This window comes from Haematobia irritans, chromosome 2, assembly GCF_050003625.1.
Source record: "Haematobia irritans isolate KBUSLIRL chromosome 2, ASM5000362v1, whole genome shotgun sequence".
Classification (NCBI taxonomy): Eukaryota; Metazoa; Arthropoda; class Insecta; order Diptera; family Muscidae; genus Haematobia; species Haematobia irritans.
Genome location: NC_134398.1, coordinates 55,382,882 through 55,399,479, shown reverse-complemented (window position 1 = coordinate 55,399,479; position 16,598 = coordinate 55,382,882). Strand labels below are relative to the sequence as shown.

The window sequence follows — 16,598 nt, the reverse complement described above, 5'->3', positions numbered from 1 at the left end:
GGGTTGATCCATTTCCCGTAGGGTACTTACAACACAGTTTCACTAAGTAAATGAAGAGATTTTAGCCAAGCGACATTCCACTTAGTTGTAACGTCTTTTCTTTGACATTGTCCCATATATTTTTTTATTTGATTGTAAAGACAATGTTGTTTGTCTAAAATGTCGGTCCTCAGAAAAGAAAACATTTTTTTTGGAAAACTTATGGTCGGATATCTACAATCAGTCAACGAGTATTTTCACCACAAAAGGAGCACCTTAACGGCATTCAATTTTCCTGTCAATGTTCTATAAATTAAGTTTATTACAAAGAATTTTTATTTATTTTTTTTTTTTAATAAAATGATTATTTAAAACTCATTTTCACTAATTTCTATAATTTCGGTTTTAACTGGTTAACCGGTTTTGAGTAAAATAAAAAACCGAAACCGGTTTTTAAAAAATTGTGATTTTCATATAAACCGAAAACCTTATTTTCATAAAAACCGGTTATTTGGACATCCTGCTAGAAAACCAAGGTTAAATTGGGAGATCGGTCTATGCGAAAAACATGACGGATATACACAATACTCAGCACATCTAATTGCAGTTCTAGAATCTACACCGAGGAAAAGGACTGTTTTCCATATGTTTGGGTGTACTAATTATATGTTTTGAACTCAAAGTTTTAGCACATTATTTTTAAGTGCAAGCTTATAATGTTCATAAACTGGCATAACATGTTTTTTTATATTTATTAGAACATATTATGTTTGGCACATAATAAATATAATATGTGCAGATGCAAACCTATATTAATTTAGAAATTGCCTATAAGCATATATGATTTTATAGAAAGAGAGACCGAGAAAGTATGCTGCAAATAAAAAAATTGAAGTAACCAATTGGCGCTTTAAAAATATATACACACAAAAAAATTGTTAAAAGTTGTTTCTACCAGTGTATGTCTAAGGTGAAACATAATATGTTTGGACAATATAAACAATATGTTATTTTTGCTTGAATCCTGAAAATATTTATGAATGTGTTTGGGAGCATATGTTACAGAAGCGATTTTAGATAGTAGATCTCAAATCGGAGAGCCGGTTTATAAGGGGGCTATATCAAAAATTGTATCTATACACAATATATTCTGCACACTTATTTATGGTCCTAGAAATCTCTAGATTTCCAATTTCATGCAAATTTGATAATAACTACGGTTTCTAGAATCCTTAAAAATAACAATCATTTTTTGCACATCTATTTATAGTCCTCAAAAACCTCCAGATTTTCAATTTCGGGCAAATTCGACAAAAACTATAGTTTCTAGAAGCCCAAAAAGTAAAATCGGGAGATCGATTTAAATGGGTGATATACCAAAACATGGACCGATACACGCTATTTTCGGCACACAAATTTGTGGTCCTTCAATACCTTTAGATTTCCAATTTGGGGCAAATTGGATAAAAACTGCACGCAGAGAAGAAATATGATTGCGACAATCATATTCGAAGAGCAAAATAATATGATAGGAGCTATTTTTTCGGCGACAATGTAACATTTTAACCTGCAACCATGTTGGCTCAGTGAACATGGATGTAAGAAAAATATAATTGTCCTCATCTAAAATATTATTATATTGATAAAAAGAATTTTGTTTGAATGAAAAAACAATGGTCACGATTTAAAATGTTATGGTATTCATTAAAAATTTTTTCTCCTAGTTAAAAGAACATGGTCACAACCTAAAATGTTTTTATCTATATGAAAAAACTTTTTTCATCGTCGATAAAAGGACGCCACTTGAGAAAAGAAAACAAAAAAATAACTTTATTTGTTTGTTTTTATTTATTTATAAACTAATGTATTTATAATGCCGTTCAAGCAAACATCATATATTTTTACACACCCTATTTTATTTCAATTTCAACAATAAGTAATTATTCCATATTAACGTCGTGCCCATCAAATGTACAAACGCAGACATCATGTAACTGCAAATAAAAATAAATGATCCATATAGCAAAATGCAGAACAAAAAACAGGTACATTTTTTCAATTACACTTTCCTTTTTTGAGTTCACTTAAAATATCGTGCCACTTCTGAATAAATAAATTAACACAAAATACAGTAATACCGTATTCTCCGTCTATTCCAAGAATTAATCAACACACGACTGACGCGCAAAATGAAAATCGTGTGTACCTGTCAATGTTTTTATAAAATTCTTTTCGCTGCAAAAAAGTTACAAAATAAAATGGTCGCGAAAAAATGTAAATGGTCTTTATGGCCATGTAATGGTTCTAGACATGTCTATTTAACCTATAAAATACTTTTTTCCCTGTAAAAAAGTAAAAAAAAATTGAATGGTCAGGTACATGATTTTCCCGACCATTTAATGGTCTCAAATTCTATCATTTAAATGATAGAATATGTTTGCGGTATTTGAGAACCATTCAAATGCTTATTGCCACCATACATTTTTCTCCGCTCGAAAACTAGTTTTACAAAGACAAAATACATATGTTTTTGCGGCAATTACATGCTCTAGATAAGCATTAAATGGATGTGGCAACCATGTCCAAACATGTTTTTTCTGTGCGTGTGCGGCATATAGGCCCCAGAAGTAAAATCGGCCATGGACCTAGGTTAGGTTAGGTTTCTATAAGCCCAAGACCCAAAATCGGGAGGTCGGTTTATATGGGGCAATATCAAAACCTTGACCGATGTAGCCCATCTTCGAACATCACCTGCTTGGAGACAAAAAATTGACTTGTGCAAAAATTAAAATAGCTTTATTATTGAAGGCTGTAGCGTGACTACAACAGACATCCAGACAGACAGACGGAGATCGCTAAAACGTCTTAGAATTTCTCCCTGATCAAGAATATATATACTTTATATAGTCTGAAATCGATATTTCGTTGTGTTGCAAACGGAATGACAAATTTATTATACCCCCATCACCATTCTAAGGTGGTGGGTATAATAATGTTTTTTCCTATTTGTAGTATTTAAAGTTCTAACAAAAATTTTTAACAAAAATTAAAACTTTTCTATAATAAACAAATATTGGGTAGGCAAATTAGTAAGGCGGTAATAACAACAGAGGCGTAGTTCGAGAAATACGGCTCAGACAATACTGAAACTATAATCATGTCATAACATCATTCTATACCATTCATTTTCATTTTGTGTCATTTGCCCGGAGTGTAAGCAACATAGTTTTTTCGGTTCTCAATAAGTCAAGTTTCGTGCCCACAAAACAGCATTTGCGGGAATCTTTGGAACATCTGCCCATAGGCGACAAAGGAAAGGGTTTTTTGCATTGCATTGTTGCGGGTGATGAAAGTGGATCCACTACGATAATCCCAAGCGAAAAAAACGCATATTGTTACCTCAGTCATACCTCAACATCGACGGCAGAGCCGAATACCCATTGAAAGAAATTTATGATGTATATTTGGTGAGACCAGGTGGCGTACAATGCTCTGCTGCAACCGAGTGAAGCGATCACAGGAGCTTTGTATAGAACTCAATTGATGCGGTTTAGACCAGTATTGTGTGATAAACAGCCACAATACTTGGAAAGGCACGACCAAGTGATTTCGCTGCACGATAACGCTCGGTCTCGTATTGTAAAACCCGTAAAAATTTATTTGAAAGCAATAAAATGGTAACTCCTACCCCGCCCGCTTTATAACCCTGACATTGCTCCTTGTGATTACCACTGATTCCGATCGATGATGCATAACGTGACTGATTAGCATTTCATTCTTATGAGGAAGCGAAAAATTGGTTCGATCGTTGGATTAAGTCGTAGTATGGTTTAACGTACTACGTTATGCACCAAATAATGCTAGTTAATAGTATATCACAAAAAATTATGGCTACGACTAAATTCTTTGAAAATATTTTACTATGTATATTCTATTTTGACCTAAATATGTTCGTTTACAATTCTTATCTTGCGTTTGGGAGAAAGTAGCGAAAGTATCAAGCAATTGAACGCATTACAAACAATTAAATAAACAATGTCACCAGTATAAGGCTTGTATAAAATATTATTTTTCTTGGCATCATAAGCAAACTTGGCTCACAAAAATTTGAATAACATATTTGCTTTAAAGTTAGTGTGCTAATGCAAAATGGGTGTCAACCGAGGATATGGATACTAACTCACAAATATTTTTTTTTCACATTGACCTACAAAATTGTTCTAAGTAAATTATGCAGCAGAAAATTAAATTTTTTTAGGAAAAATGTATGTCATCCATAAATCAATGGTCATAACAAATATTATGAGAAACAACTTCTTTAAGTTTTTAATGCTTTTGTTGTACCTTCTAATATAGGATAGGGGTATAATAATTTTGTCATTCCATTTGTAACACATAAAAATAATAAATTGCTAACTTCCGAATGAAACAAGCTTGGCACAAGTAGTTGTTATTGATGATGAAAATTGGTCCATAAATATATAAAGCCCTCATTTAAACCGGTCCCCAGATTATATTTCTTGAGCCTCCAGGAATAGAAAATTTCATCCGATCCGGTTAAAATTTGGTACCTGATGTCGGTATATCACTTCTACTCATCATGTACAAATCGATCCGTATCAGTTCATAATTATATATAGCCCCACATAAAACGCCAGATTTGTCTTCTAAAGCCTCAAATTTCACGAGAAAATTTGTTTTTATTTACTTATAGACTCATTTATATAAACGAATCAAGAACTGAAGAAGCTTATTTAGGTATTTAAACTGACTTAGTTTTTGCACGGCCAAACATACGGCCGTATATACTTGTTTTCTATACTTTACATAATACTTAGACTATGCACACTGCAAAAATATTTTGTTGCAAAAACAAATATTTCTCGTCTCCAAAACGCGTTTCTCTGATAAAAACAAACTTGAGCTTGAAAGAAGTATATACGGCCGTAAGTTCGGTCAGGCCGAAGCTTATGGATTGCGTAGAAACTTCTACTGAAGACTGTCATCCACAATCGAATTACTTGGGTTGCGGTAACTTTTGCTGATGACAAGGTATCTTAAAACTTCCTAATACCGTAATATATACCACGTAGTCCATACGTGGTATATATTTAACTTAAAATGGCCGATTAAATACGTATATAATTAAGTTTGACAAAATTTTCTATAGAAATAAAATTTTGACAACATTTTCTATAGAAGTAAAATTTGGACAAAATTTTCTATAGAAATACGATTTTAACAAAATTTTCTATAGAAATAACATTTTGACAAAATATTCTATAGAAATAAAATTTTTACAAAATTTTCAAAAGATTTAAAATTTTGACAACATTCTCTATAGAATTAAAATTTTGACAACATTTTCTACAGAAATAAAATTTTGCCAAAATTTTCTATAGAAATAAAATTTGACATAATTTTCTATGGGAATAAAATTTCGACAAAATTTTCTATAGAAATAAAATTTTGACAAAATTTTCTATAGAAATAAAATTTTGCTATTTTTGTGTGATTGGGGATCGACTATATATAAATATGGACCGATATGGACCAATTTTGGCATGGTTGTTAGAGACCATATACTAATACCATATACCAAATTTCAGCCGTATCGGATGAAATCTGCTTCTCTTTGAGGCTCCGCAAGCCAAATCTGGGGATCGGTTTATATGGGGGCTATATATAATTATGGACCGATGTGGACCAATTTTTGCATGGTTGTTAGGGACCATATACTAACACCATGTACCAAATTTCAGCCGGATCGGATGAAATTTGCTTCTCTTAGAGCAATCGCAAGCCAAATTTGGGGGTCCGTTCATATGGGGGCTATACGTAAAAGTGGACCGATATGGGCCATTTTCAACACCATCCGACCTACATCAATAACAACTTTTTGTGCCAAGTTTCAAGTCGATAACTTGTTTCGTTCGGAAGTTAGTGTGATTTCAACAGACGGACGGACGGACGGACGGACGGACATGCTCAGATCGACTCAGAATTTCACCACGACCCAGAATTTATTTATTTTACTTTATGGGGTCTTAGAGCAATATTTCGATGTGTTACAAACGGAATGACAAAGTTAATATTCCCCCATCCTATGGTGGAGGGTATAAAAATGTCAAAAAATAATTATCGATAAACAATTATTTTTATATTGATTTTATTGAACTAAGACAGATGAGAATTGTGCCAAATTTGAAGTGAATCAGACTAAAACTGCGATATATACTTTCATTACATAAATGTACCTACACTGAAAAAACAGTGAACCCACCAGGAAGAAAACTTTCGGTTAATTTTTGAAAATTTTTAATATTTGTAGAAAATTTTAACTAAACAGTATTACAAACGTTGGCATCACGCCGATGTCATAAAAAATAAGTAAATATTTTTCGACAAATTGAAGAAAATTTATTAGACATAACTAAGTTTTTTCACTTGTTAAAGAAAATTTTGTAGTTTGAAGGAAAAACTTGGAGTTCAAAATTGCAAGAATGTCTTTAGTGACATACGAAGTTCATGATGGACGCATTTTTGGTAAAATTTACAAATTGAAAGAAATTCTGAACTATTTTGTGGAAGACACGAATTTAGTTCATCTTTATGCTTTATTTGAGTATATTTTTTTGCTCGGTTTTAGTTAATTTAACTAACGTACACAAAAAATTATTAGAGTAAATGAAACTTTCTCCAAACATAATAATTCCATGAACTAACATAAAGTTAAATTGGCTTTAGTGAAATAGAGAGTTCACTTTTTTTTGAGTGTATGGATGGAAAGATGGACATCGCTAAACCGATGCAGAGCTTGGCCCTTAGCATTATTCCCATAGACACCATGTGTCTATCTCCTCTTCTTCTAAGTGTTGTAACCCTGTCCAAAAAGCTAAAAACTTATTTAAAAATCTCGAAGTTATTTTTTCTTTATGTCGATTCCTGTAGTTCTCATGCATCTCTTGTTCTTATATTCAGGCCTAATCGTAACTAATTATAATTATTACACTAAAAAAATAAAACAACAAAAAACAAAAACCAAAGATGTTTTTCTTTACACCAGTGAGTTTGGCATTAAAAACAATTCTATTTTAAAATATGAGTTTGGCGTAATTGATTCTAGGGAACAAATTTTAATTAATTTGTTTTTTTAATCTTTTTTCCTACACCGAAAAAAAGCATGCCACGTTCCAAAGATTTCGACCTTACACTAAAGATTTTGGTATTCCGAGCCAAAGAAGCGGAGAATTGAAATAAGGATAATTTTAAGGCAGAATTTTCCTTTAAATTTAGGTTTAGCGTACTTGATTCTACGCAGTAAATTCTAATTTATTCTTTTTTCTGTTTTTTTTTCTCCTTTAAAAACGTGTTAAGAACAACATAAATTTTCAAATTCATATTCGAATTAAAGTAGAAATTATGCCATGTCTCAAGTAAAAATCGTCTTTAAAATAATGCATTGAAAAACGTCTCCTATTTTTAAACGCTTTTTTGCTTTGTTGTGAAGATGCAAAATGACAACAAATTTAGATACAATTTCTTTAATTTTGAAGAATTTTTCACAATTATTAAAGACAAGTTGACTTTAGTCAAACAAAATTTTCTTTAATTTTATGATACCCATTATTAATTTGAATCACTTAGTTATACACTGAAAAAAACAGTGAACCCACCAGGACAACATAAATTTTCAAATTCAGACTCGACTTCAAGTAGAAATTATGCCATGTCTCAAGTAAAAATCGTCTTTAAAATAAAGTGTTCAAAAATATCTCCTATTTTTAAACGCTTTTTTGCTTTGTTGTCAAGATGCAAAATGACAACAAATTTAGATACAATTTCTTTAATTTTGAAGAATTTTTCACAATTATTAAAGACAAGTTGACTTTAGTCAAACAAAATTTTCTTTCATTTTATGATATCTATTATTAATTTGAATCACTTACTTATACACTGAAAAAACAGTGAACCCACAAGGAAGAAAACTTTTTGTTAAGTTTAGAAAATTTTTAGAAAATTTTAACTAAATAGTATTACAAACGCTGGCTTCACGCCGATATCACAAAAATAAGTTTTTTTGACAAATTGAAGAAAATTTATTTATAGTTTGAAGGAAAAAATTGGAGTTCAAGATTGCAAGAATGTCTTTAGTGACATACGAAGTTCATAATGAACGCATTTTTAGTAAAATTTACAAATTTAAAGAAATAATGAACTCTTTTGTGAGAAATACGAATTTAGTAAATCTTTATGCTTAATTTGTGTATAATTTTTTCATTTAACTAACGTACGCAAAGAAATGATTAAAATAAAGGATACTTTCTCCAAAAATAAAAATTGCATGTACTAAAAAAAAGTTAAATTGGCTTTAGTGAAATAGAGAGTTCACTTTTTTTTGAGTGTAAGGAAAAACCGACTTTATAGAAAATTTAATCGTCTTTCGGCCAAGGAAAAATACTTTATATGAGAGAAATGCCTCTTGGATGTTGAGCAAAAAAACGCATTCGTATGTTAAGGACATGAAATCTTTGGCCTCACGACAATATTTTTTTTTTCAGTGCAATGTTCTATCAAAATCATTAAAATGCGTGTTAATGACAATCAAAATTTGCATATTCAGGCACGACTTCAAGTAGGAATTATGCTATGTTTCAAGGAAAAACGTCTTTGTGGTAATTCTCATATTTTTGAATGCCCTTTTGCTTTGTAGTCAAGACAAAAAAATGAACAAATTTAAAGACTATTTTATTAAGGGCAAATCGAATTCATTAAAAAGTTTTTGCACAACGACAAAAACTTTATATCAGAGACATGAGTCTTTTATGCTAAGAAAAATTCAAATTCGTATCTTAAGGAAAGGAAATCTTTGGTCTCACGTCAATTCTCTATGATTACTCTTGGTCATATAAGGATCACCTCATTTACACTCCAAAAAATTTAAGTCGATCCAAAAATTTTAGCCTTTCCTTAAGGATTTTGGTATTGATTCCGAGCAAAGAATACAGCTTTTACGTGAGTGTTTTGTCCCTCTTATGTCATTAATGTAAGGCAAATTTTTTGATTTAAAGAAATTGCCTTTAGGTTAACTGACATAGTGAATATTTATATTAAAAAAACGCTTCATATATATCCTAAGATTTATTTGGAGGATTTTATCCCCCATATTCAAAAAAGTTATATTTAACTTTAAGCCTACTTTTCCCATACAACTTCCTTCGATAAATTGTTTTTAAACTACTATGAATATAGATATATAACTTTGAGTTAAAGTTTTTTTTTTGGAATCAACAGAAAATTTTTACTTAGAAGTATGTGTTTATACACTAAGTATAGCTTTAATATATTGCAAACAGAGAATGAAAGTTTGATAAATATCTGTAAGCTCCATTTATTGTATCTATTCCTTTTCAATTATTAGACTATATTGCTAAAGGGTTATTCTGAAAAGATTTTTAAACAAGTATATACAGCCGAAAGTTCGACCAGGCCGAATCTTATGTCCCTTCACTATGGATTGCGTACAGAGTTCTTCTAAAGATTTTCAACCAGAATCGAATTGCTCGGATTATTATATTAACAAATGTTCGGATGGTAATAAGAGGACCAAATTTCAACCAAGAGGCTCCGCAAATAAAATCTAGGGATCGGGTTATATTGGGCCGGTATAATTACTGACCGATATCGACCACTTTGAGTATGGTTATTAAAGGGCACATAGTTACATCGCGTATAAAATTTGTACTTTCAAGAGGTTCCGGGCCATGTTTCAATTCGAGAGTAGAGGTGTGCACGTGAGTAATATTTTACTCACGCACACTCACGACGGAAAAATTGTTTGGTAGGACTCACTCTCACGCACACTCAAGAAAAGAAAATTTATACTCATGCACGAAAATGTCTTGACTCACGAAAAATACCGTGACTCACGAAAAATGTCGTGATTCACAAATAATTTTATGAGTAAATTCCTGGGCGTCGTGACTGAAAATCGAGAGCGTTAGTAAATTCTTAACATCGTAGGTATTACTAAAATTGTAAATGAATTCAACTCGTAAGCGTTTTATGTTCGTGAGTGGAATTATTTTCATGAGCGTTTTTTTTTTCGAAAATCGTTACTCACGCACACTCACGAAGATATTATGTTTGTGACTCACGCCCACGCACAACATTTGATTTGTAAATCACGCTCACATACACTAACGCCGTTGCCATCAGCGTGACTCATGCATGAATCACGAATATTTTCACGTGCACACCTCTAGTCGAGAGGTTGTTTCTTTCGGAAAGATAGGGAAATTCCAATATTAAGGTAGTCTCCTTTCTTTCATAATTCCTTATTATTAACCAGCGGCCAATTGTGTCACCATACCCATACCATGAGTCTTTCCCATCCATGTTTAACGGCTTGCTTGATGTAGTGTTTATAGAGACTTTGTCATTACGAGTAATATTCAGAAGTCGTTACCATCCGATCCGGCTGAAATTTGGTACACGATGTTGGTATATGGTTTCTAACAACCATGCAAAAATTGGTCCACATCGGTCAATAATTATATATAGCCCCCATATACACCGATCCCCAGATTTGGCTTGTGGAGCCTCTAACAGAAGCACATCTCATCCGATCTGGCTGAAATTTTGTACATGGTGTTGGAATATGGTCTCCAACAACCATGCAAAAATTGGTCCACATCGGCCCTTAATTATATATAGCCCCCATATAAACCGATCCCCAGATTTGGCCTGCAGAGCCTCAAAGAGAAGCAAATTTCATCCGATCCGGCTGAAATTTGGTACACGATGTTGGTATATGGTCTCTAACAACCATGCAAAAATTGCTCCACATTGGTCCATAATTATATATAGACCCCATATAAACCGATCTCCAGATTTGGCATTCGATTCCTCAAAGAGAAGCAAATTTCATCCGATCCGCCCGAAATTTGGTACATGATGTAGGTATATGGTCTCTAACAACTACGCAAAAATTGGTCCACATCGGTTCATATTTATATATAGCCCCCATATAAACCGATCCCCAGATTTGGCTTGCGAAGTCTCCAAGAGAAGCAAATTTCATCCAATCCGGTTGTAATTTGGAACATGGTGTTAGTATATGATCTTTAACAACCGTGCCAGAATTGGTCCATATCGGTCCATAATTATATATAGCCCTCATATAAAACGTTTTCCAGATTTGACATCCGGAGCCTATTGGAGGAGCAAAATTCATCCGATCCGGTTCAAATTTGGAACGTTGTGTTAGTATATGGCCGCTAACAATCATACCAAAATTGGTCCATATCGGTCTATATTTTATATAGCCGATCTCCAATCACACAAAAATTGGTCCATATCGTTTCATAATCATGGTTGCCCCTCGAGCCAAAAATAATCTACCAAAATTTTATTTCTATAGAAAATTTTGTCAAAATTTTATTTCTATAGAAAATTTTGTTAAAATTGTATTTCTATAGAAAATTTTGTCAAAATTTTATTTCTATAGAAAATTTTGTCAAAATTTTATTTCTATAGAAAATTTTGTTAAAATTTTATTTGGTTCATAATCAAATTTTCATCATTGTCAAAATTTTATTTCTATAGAAAATTTTGTCAAAATTTTATTTCTATAGAAAATTTTGTTAAAATTTTATTTCTTGTCAAAATTTTATGTCTATTTTGTCAAACTGAATTACATACGTATTTCATCGATCTTTTTTGATTTAATATATACCACGTATGGACTTACATACAATTTAGAAGATGGTGTTAGGAGGTTTTAAGATGCTTTGCCATCGGCAAGCGTTACCGCAACTTAAGTAATTCGATTGTGGATGGCAGTGTTTAGAAGAAGTTTCTACGCAATCCATGGTGGAGGGTACATAAGCTTCGGCATGGCCGAACTTACGGCCGTATATACTTGTTTATTTAATAATTATTGCAAAAAGTGGAAGCATGCACTCGGTTTTGCTGCTGTATATATTTTCAGGATTGGTCCAAACAAAATATTATGTGTATTGTTCAAACGTATTATGTTTCGCCTTAGATATACACTGGTTGAAACAAAGTTTTAATGAAATTTTCTTTGTGTGTATATATATTTAAGGCGCCAATTGGTATCTTCCATTTTTACTTTCAGCATACACTATCGGTCTCTCTTTCTAAACACATATATGTTTATAGTCAATTTATAAATTAATATATGCTTTCATAACATATTAACATATATGTCGCAAACATGTTATGGTAGTTTATGAATATTATATGCTTGAACTTAAAAATAATGTGCTAAAATTTTTAGTTCCAAACAAAAATTTTTGCACGGAAACATATGGGAAATAATGCTTTTCGTCCGTGTGGCACGTGTATAATGTTGGTAAGTTTAGCTGCTTCGGGAAGCGTGCCGAAAATTTCCCATAAATTAATTGAGAACGAATAATTGTTTGTTGATCAAAAACAAAGGTGTCAAATAACTTAATTGCCCTAATGTATTGTAGATAGTAGCATACCCTTCATACGTTCCTCCTGAAATAAAATAAATTCATGTTTACCAGAGAATGGTAAGTCAGAATAACTGCATGACTAAAAAATATGATATTTCCGAAGACTTAATTAAGATATCTGGTGTAAGCACTGTTATTAGTCTAGTGCTTCCAAAATTTCGAGGGGTTTTTGCTGGGATAAATAGAATTAAAATTTATATGAATATTCAACGAGAAACGATTTACTTACCATTCGAAAACTAGTATGGTGTCATCGTTGTATGATGTTCAAAAAAATATATATTTTCTATTGAGTATTAACTTTTTGGCAATGACTTTTTGCTAATTTCTAATTAATTATTAATATATATTTTTTATACAATAAAAGTACACATTTAATCCGGAAATTTTCAATATATACGTATGTGCATATTTAAATTCATCAACTATGTATACCCAAATATCATAATGCAGAACTAACAAATCCTAATAGAAATGTGATGTGTAGGGATCATTGTACTGCATATGAGATGCTGGACTAATATTCAAAAACTGATGGAACACTCGTAAATAGGCGGAAACGTAAATTGACCATTACCAATGCAACCGCATTGACCACAAAACCATTAAAACCACATGTGGGCATACAGTTATAAATTTTAAACTTATACTGGGCAAATATGTTGAACACTGAATCACAATAACAATAAAAGAAAGTGGACACAGAAACCGGAAACACGCAAAAATACGAACACAATAAATATGTAGTATGATTGAAAATAAAAGCACGACAACAAAATCAGGTTACATTAGGAGATAATATCAGAGAATATTGCTAGTTGCATAGGGAATAATTTATTCTTGTTGGCTTTACGAAATTGTCTCAACATAAATTAATATTTGGTCGAGAGATTTTTTAAATCAATTATTATTATCTACATCCGTATGTTTATTTGTTTTTTTTTTCGTATCAATATTCGTGTCAAAAACTCCGACAATGGGGCCGTATTTTTATTTTCGTAAATGTTGTTGGGATTTTCAAGGATTCTTTATTAGCGTTTATATACTGAGGACTATAAGACTTGTCCTATGTTATCAAACAACTGATTTCTGCTCATTTTTGGTCATAACCAAAACATACACAATAATATTATACAACCAGAGTACAAAACCAGGAATTCTTCAGATGAGAGTTCAAGATAAAAGGGACGTAAATACTGAGAGAGAGAGAGAACTATTGGCTCTTAAAGTATGACAACTGAGAAAAGAATCATGCTTTTTTATCTGTGTTAGTACTAAAATTTATCTGAGAGTAATCACACCTTTTGCCACAATGGATTCATTCGTTTTGCATTTACAGCGCATGCCCTCTCTTTTTCTCTCCCTCTCTTATGCTCTCTTCTTGGATGGTTTACATAGTTGTGGTACTAAATTATCTAAAAATCTCATTATCTACAGCATCTTCTCAAAAATTCTCCCTCTCTGCATTAGATTTACTCTCTCCCACTCTTGATTTTTGGTATTGTAACCTGTTGGAATGAAACATTTACGGATTGTTGATTTTTTAAGTGTTATAGGTCATGAGCTTTTATTTGCTTCTTACTCATGCTAACAAACTCACCTATTACTGTTCTCTCTTCTTTTTAGCCTATTTCATAAAGACGTATTTTTTTTAATAATATGTTTGTTGTTTAAGAAAAGGCTTTTAAATATATACAATCGTTTTTATATCACTTTAATTAATACTTCTTTCTTCACTCGATTTAAGCTTTATAAAATATTTTCCTCTTCTAATAGGGGTTTTCTTATGGTGTTAATATGAGCATTTATTGCCTGATTGGTCTTTATTTTCTTATTTTACTATTGATTGCATATTTTCTCCAAGTTCAAGTTTTTCTTATCAACACGCCTGTACGTATTCTCCTTGTATAACACATAAGAATACTTATTAGCAATTCAGTGTCAAAGGTCAAAGGAATTTTCTTCATAGTTTCCTACCACACAAAACATAACAGTTAGATTTTGACTTTTGTTTCAGAATAACTTTTGTTCAATTCTTTATTTATGTTGAAACGTTTGAGATGAACAACAAAATGGCAAAGTTACTATAACGTGCACTGAAAAACAGAATGCTCAGTTCCACAGATTATGCGTTTAAACTAATGATTGTGGTATTGATTTCGAGCCAAACGAAGTTTAGACATACAACCATCGTCTAATATTTGTTTTTCGCCGCAAGGAAGTTTATTTGAAAGAAAATTATATACCTTTTGTGATAAACGTTGTTTCTTTTACAGAAGACTACACTGAAAAAACAGTGAACCCACCAGGAAGAAACATTTTGGTTAATTTTAGAAAATTTAAATTATATTAAAAAATTTTGAAGTATACAGTATAACAAGCGCTGACATCACGTCAATATCACAAAAATAAGTAAATATTTTTCGACAAATACACTCAAAAAAAAGTGAACTCTCTCTTTCACTAAAGCCATATTAACTTTATATTAGTTCATAGAATCATTATGTTTGGAAAAAGTTTATTTTAGTCAAATATTTTTTTGCGTATGTTAGTTAAATGAACTAAAAAACGGGAAAATGTTATACACAAATAAAGCATAAAGATTTCCTAATTTCGTATTTCTTACAAAATAGTTCATTATTTCTTTCAATTTGTAAATTATACCAAAAATGTGTCCATCATGAACTTCGTATGTCACTAAAGACATTCTTGCAATTTTGAACTCCAAGATTTCTCTTAAAAATTTTCTTTAACTACTGAAAAAATTTAGTTATGTCTAATAAATTTTCTTGAATTTGTCGAAAAATATTTACTTATTTTTGCCATATCGGAGTGATGCCAGCGCTTGTAATACCGTTTAGTTAAAATTTTCTAAAAAAGTTCCAAATTTTCTAAAATTAATCGAAAGTTATCTTTCCTGGTGGGTTCGCTGTTTTTTCAGTGTACAAGAAAATTTATTAGACATAATCAATTTTTTTCACTTGTTAAAGAAAATTTTGAAGGAAAAAATTGGAGTTCAAAATTGTTAGAATGTCTTTAGTGCCATACGAAGTTCAACATGAGCGCATTTTTAGTAAAATTTAAGGAAATAATAAACCATTTTGTAAGAAGTACGAATTTAGTAAATATTTATGCTTCATTTGTGTATAATTTTTTTTCTGTTTTTTAGTTCATTTAACTAACAAAAGCAAAAACTTATTAGAATACAGAAAAATTTCTTCAAGCATAATAATTCCATGAAGCATAACCTCGCTTTGCGTCGCAGATACGTTCCAAAAAAACACGACGCAAAGTGAATTATGAGTTTCTATCGCAAACCATGCAAATATTAGAGATAGATAACAACGCAACTCCGAAAATCTAACGACGCAAAGTGACAACTAGTACTAATTTAGCAGCGACGCAACTTCGAAACAACGCAAAATGTAACGACACAAAGCGAGGTCTAGGTGTAAATTGGCTTTTGTGAAATAGAGGGTTCACTTTTTTTGAGTGTAAGGGTATGATCACCATAAGCGTAGGAAGGCCTCTGGGGAGGGGGATTAGACCCCCCAGAAAAGTTTTAGACATTCTAACGCTTATATGAAACGTTTGGCATCGAATAGAATGGACTTAGCATTTTTGCGGCAAAATTTAAATAATTTGAAACATTTTACTCTTTTTTCAACCGATTTGAAAAAATAACAAGTATATACGGCCGTAAGTTCGCCCAAGCCGAATCTTATGTACCATCAACCATGGATTGTACCAAAGACTGTTATCCACAATCGAATTACTTGGGTTGCGGTAACACTTTCCGATGGCAAGGTATCTTAAAACTTCTTAACACCATCTTCTCAATTGTAAGTTAGTCCATACGGCCGATTACGAGTAAATACGTAAATAACTCAGTTTGACAAAAGTTTCTACAGAAATAAAATTTTGACAAAATTTTCTATAGAAATAAAATTTTGACAAACTTTTCTATAGCAATAAAATGTTGACAACATTTTCTATAGAAACAAAATTTTGACAAAATTGTCTATAGATAAAGGAGTGGGTAATTCTTCCCACTTAAATATGATACTGTTTGGGATACTGTTTTTGGAAAAATAATCTTATCGTTATGTAATA

General features: G+C 31.6%; 1 protein-coding gene across 1 annotated transcript in view; it reads right to left on the bottom strand.

Moving 5' to 3' along the window:
- LOC142224397 (uncharacterized) overlaps positions 1 to 13,545 on the bottom strand; it is a 488,359-nt gene extending 474,814 nt beyond the window's left edge. The window contains exon 1 of the mRNA XM_075294175.1: positions 12,715 to 13,545. The gene's annotated coding sequence lies outside the window, so the exon portion shown is untranslated. The remainder of the gene's footprint in view (positions 1 to 12,714) is intronic.
- Between the last annotated feature and the right edge of the window lie 3,053 nt (positions 13,546 to 16,598).